Here is a 5817-nt window from a genome sequence, read left to right as displayed (position 1 = left end):
TAGAACTAACCACATTTCATGGAGAGATGAAATTTTTTGAAGATGCAAAAGCATGGTTGCTTGGAATGATGAAATTTTTTAGAATACATGAGTATCTTGAAAAGATGAAAGAAAAAAGTAGTCACCTATAGTTTAAGAGGAAAAATCGACATATGGTGGGTGGTTTGAAGAATGTGAAAGGTATAATAAAAGAAATATTGACAGGGAGTGAGTTTGAGAGATTATCTAAAGAGAAATATTTATAAAAAACCTATTATGACAATAAGGAAAAGGAGTTTTATGAACTGAAAATCGGACAATTGTCACATGAAAATGTATTACCATATTTCTAGAATTATTGAGATATGTGTCATGTCTCAAGGACGAGAAGGAAGATGTTAAACTATTTATGAGTGGGCTAACTATGGCACTTAAAGATCACATTGAGTAACTAAGAACCTCAAACTTTGGATGATTCCAAAAAGACATTAAAGCATTGTTATGAATAGGAAAAGTGGATGCTAGAATTTAGAAGTGATTGGAAAGCAAGGAATTATGATAAGGACAAGAAAAAATGTCTCAAGAAAATGGTGGACAAGAAATAAGGAATGAACATAGTGAGTGAAAATCAATCTCAATAGGAAAGAGAATAAAGAGAAGCTAAAATGCTATAATTGTGGGGAAATTGACTGAAAGAGGGATTTCCCACACTAGAAGAATGTGGGTTCAAAAGCTTGCAATGCCCATGAACCTGAGATTGTGGGGGATACGACACATGCCCAAAATTTACTTAGTTATGGATAATCGCTAGGTAGACCACCAGGTGTCCATCATTGAGATCAAAGGTAAGTTGTGTAATTAGATTATTTCTATTTTAATTGTTTTTATCTCTAATTATGTTTATATCAAACTATAGCTCATGGAAAAATGCATATTAGCCAAATAATTGCACCCAAAAACATGTTTAGTTCAGTCGAAAACATGAAAAAAGAGAAAATATAGTTATTAGGTGAAATTGTGTGCATTTGAGTTCAGTCACATGCCAACAATAGCACATTTAAATTTTCTTCCACAAAGTGTGTACAACATGTTAATTGGAATGGACTATTTATACATGCATAAAACTAAAGTTGACTATTTTGAAAATGAAATTTAATGCCTGAGTGATGTTAGAGAAAGAAAAAATTTATAGGGTACAAATAAGCCAGCTTCAATCAGACTAACTGTAGTCATGAAAGTTTTGTAGTTTCTGAAAAGGCTCCAAATAGTTTTTTTACAAATTTTCAGTGATGGAAAATCCAAGGACAATGTTGGGGAAAATAAAATTGAAGTGTCGGAGAAGTATCCCATGTTATAGAAATACAAAAGCATGTTTTCACCTTATATTCTAGGACTAACTCATAGAGAAGTTGATTTCTCTATTGAATTAGTACTTGGAGTAGCACTAACATCCAAGGAACTAAACCTGACGAGTACACTTGTCTTGGTTGAGCTAAAATTACAATTGAAAGAGATGCTTGATAAACATTACTAATGTCAAAGTGTGTCACTATGGTGAGCTCTAGTATTATTTATGAAGAAAAAGGATGGGACATTTAGACGTTATTTATTATAGGAAGTTAAACAAAGTGACAATGAAGAATTACTATTGATTTCCATGGATTGGTGATCTATTTGATCAACTGACAGAAGTGATAATTTTATCAAAGATAGATTTGAGGTTTGGGTATCATCAATTCCACATAGAAGAAGAGTAAATCCATAAAAAAAACTTTCTAAACAAGATATGGGAACTATGAGTTTATAGTGGTACACTTTCGTCTTACTAATTCCCTTACCACTTTCATGTTTTTAATGAACAATATCTTGCTTCATTACTAGGATATGTTTGTGGTTGTCTTTGTTGATGACATATTGGTGTACTCAAATTACTAAAGAATAACATGGAAAGAACCTAGTCGTACTACAATAGTTGTTGAGGGAGAAAAAAATTTATACAAAACATAGAAATTCTAATTTCCTCCAATCATAGATACACTATTAGGGGAACATTGTCTCCAAGGAAGGGATATCAGTTGATCTAAAAAAGGTCAAGATCATCATAGAATGTCTAACACCAAAAATGTGAATGGGATTATACCATTCATGGGATTTGTAGGCTGCTATAGGAGGTTCATCAGGACCTTCTCTAATATGTGCCATCTTATCACATCATTTCAAAATAAACGAAAGAAGTTTGAGTGGATAGTTGAATGTGCAACAAGATTTGACTAGTTGAAGTAGTATGCACTATTATTGAGGATTGCAGATCCACACAAAGATTTTTTTGTTTATATAGATGCCTAAAAGAAAGGCCTCATTAGAGTCTTGATGTAAGAAGGACATGTAGTTTTTTATGTGTCATCGAAATTAAACTGGCTTGAGCCAAAACATCTTACTCATGACTTTGAGTTATCTTCCATTATTCATTTATTGAAGATGTGGATGGACTAACTCCTTGATACAAGGTTCACCCTTATGAAAAATCTTGGCGGTCTCAAATATTTTCTAAATCAACCTAAGTTGAATGCAAGACAAGCTAGGTGGCTAGCTACACTTAGCGAATTCGATGTAGAGATCAATTACATTAAAGGAAAGGAGAGAAAGGTTGTTAATGCACTCAATAGAAGAATTAAATTGAGTCACCTGGTATCCATAGGTTCCTATGAAATGGACCCGGTGCAATGGGTTAAGCATGCAGGAAAGCATGATGATAAATATCATCTCATAGATGATGGTCTACTTATATTTAAGAGCATAATCCATGTACGAAATAATGATGATTTGGAGAGGCTTATCATGACAGAATTCCATGAAAAACCATAATATGGCTACCCTGTAGACCAGAAGACTCTCACAACCATCAAAAAGTTTTATTATTGGCCTAATTTAAAAAGGAGGTGGTTTATTGTGTTGGTAAATGCATGGAATGAAAACAGGTGAAGGATAAATGTAAACATCCATCAGGATTATTGCAACCCATTACCATTATATAAAAAAGGTTGTTGGAAGTGATATTGATGGACTTCATTATTGGATTTTCCAGGAGTATATAAATTTCCACAAATCAAGCTCTAATACCATGTAGAAATTAGGTTTTAGATCCAAAATATCTAATGAAATTTACTAAATCACAAGACTCAGAGCTACTCTACTTCTCTATGTAAGACAATTCTTAATATAGAACAAAAATCATATACATTAAAATGAAACATCACACATACACACATATCTATCTAGGGGAAAGAAGTTGCTCAAAGTTCATTCCTATTTGTATTGTATTAACCAAATAATAGACATGAATACATATTCTTGCTTAAGATTGAACACAACTTGCAAGTGTATAGTTTATGTCTCTCCCTAACTCACTCATTTTGGCCAACACTTATCCAAATTTCAAGCCCTCCAATATCTTATTTTCTTGTGCAGTTCCTTAAGAAATTAGGCCTGTATTAATTAGGAATCTCCATCATCTCGATTGCGTAATTCCTTTAGGCTCTTCCTTTGACTACATGCATCACCTGCACACATGGGAATAGTCCACAAACGATAATACACTAACTTTAAATCTCCATCTCAATTGGGTAACTCGAGTTTTCTGCATGCATGAGTTAATTTAGGTTGATTGATCAATTATCTGGATGATCATTGAGTGTGGTTGAAGTTCCACTTCAAATAGTTCCTCCAATAGTTAGAACTAGTTTAACTCACCATAACTCAATTTAACTGAATTAAATTTCTACAACTGAAATTAACTCAACCTAGGCTCCTCAAATTTAGGAATCATTGTACACAACTGTACTTCATGCCCCTAAGTCAAATTAACTAATCTAGACTACTATTTTTTTGGAATCAACTGAAGTAAACTGAAATTCAACTTATTAACTCAAATTCAATGTTATTAACTTATTGAAAACAGCCATTTCATCTTAGTTAACTCATCCAAGTTGTTTGTCGATGCGGAATTTCAAATTTCCTCAATTTGATTAAGGAAAAAAAATCAAAATTGAGAATCCCTTGATTCATTTTCAACAGTCCCTCTCAACAAGAAATGAATTATCAAGCAACCCTATATTTCACTTCTGGAATGTACTTGCATGCAACACCTCTCACTATTTTTTTGCTACTGCAATATCTGTAATTGACAAGCATCCAGAAAAACAAAATGAATCAATTCTGTCTCCAATTGTCTACTGAGAAAATTGTCTTGTTGTTGACTATGCTACTGATCCTCCTACTCTATTGTCAGTGCTCTATACACGCTCCTCAGTATCTAAATAGTACTAATCCTCCTGATACTGAATTTTATGGGTCCCCATGCCAAAGTAATTAGCCATAAGGAGAATGCCTCCATGGACCCTACCATAATTTCTACAACTCTTGGACTAAGGATGTACATCACTCCACCTCACCTATGGAGGATTAGTTGCATGTGATTTAGTGGATGTCTCCACACTTCATCCTCTATGCTTCTCCATTTTTGGTTGCTTTCTTGGGATGGGGTCCCTGGGGTTAAGTTTTGGTCAAATTTTGGGTTAATTTTTTATAAAATGTAAATTCTCCGTGAAATGTGGAAGTGGAGTGCAAAGATAGTATGAGTCAAAGGGGATTTAGTCCCTTAGGTGGGTAAGTGATATGGATATTTTGAGACCCGCCCATGGTCTTCGAACCATGGTATTGTAAGTGAAATCCTATATATATATATGAGTCATAGCGAGCCTAGGAGATATCTATTGGACAATATATTTTATAAGTGCAACTAAGCTAAGGTAGGAAATGTATGTTTCTTGTACTTAGGTGAAAGGGGAAGCCTCCTGTAGCTAAGTACCCGAAGGCTTTGGTAAGTCCACAAGCTGAGTGTACGAGCCCCTGCAGTTGAGTGAATAGGAAAGATATGTCTGTACTGAATTGATTATACTTAATAAAGATTGTTTTGACCCAATTCTGATGCATTTGTCTTCTTTCTCACTTCTACAAGTTTCTATATTTTTTTCTATATTGTAATTTATATGAATTAAAGTTTATCTGGTGCACGAAAATAGTAGATGAGTAATAATTATGAATGTTATGAATGATTAAGAGTATTCATGAAGATATGGAAGTTTTTCAAGTACATTTATAGTAATTTTCTTTTCAAAACGGTTAAGGGGCCACGAAGATAGATCTAAGCCTTAAGAACCACAGGAACCTATCACATTGTCCTTTGGATGTAGAAACCTAGTTTTGTCATCCTCCGATACTGCTTTGGGTGATACTTTAGCCTCTGCTACGAGGGATGTTCCCAAAATAGCCACCTATTATGGTTTTGTTGCTTGGCACAGATAACATTGAACCTGGGTTAGGCCACATCAAGCCAACAAATGGTTCTATTGTTGGGACCAGGATCTTGCTAAAGGGATGTGTGATAAATGGTTCCCCACAAAGAAAGAATTTAACAAGTGGATTGATTGAAAATTGCACGTACTGGGAGCACGGGAAAAAAAATCCACACTTTTCCAAGGAAGACTAGATGAATAGATACATGTACACAAACAAGCTTGAAATCTTCTTCTGCTCTTTCCCTTGTGAATTGAGCTAGTGGTTGTCTAGGTTAGCAGATATTCGGGGTACATGGAAGCTTGATGGACCTATTGTGTTGACCCTATAACTAGTGAAGTGCTTAGAGGGTTCAAAAAATAGCATTGCATGGGACATTGACAACTGGATTGATCATATTCTAGGAGGATTGATGGCTAAGTTCGTGATCAATTCGTCTTCCATATATAGTGAAGCATACCGCAATTGCTTCAAGGGCCCAAG

The sequence above is a fragment of the Pinus tabuliformis genome, chromosome 3_2 (assembly GCF_031772625.1).
Source record: "Pinus tabuliformis cultivar Carrire ecotype Pingquan chromosome 3_2, CPIR1, whole genome shotgun sequence".
NCBI classification, from domain to species: Eukaryota; Viridiplantae; Streptophyta; class Pinopsida; order Pinales; family Pinaceae; genus Pinus; species Pinus tabuliformis.
Note: the sequence above shows the minus strand (reverse complement) of the source record.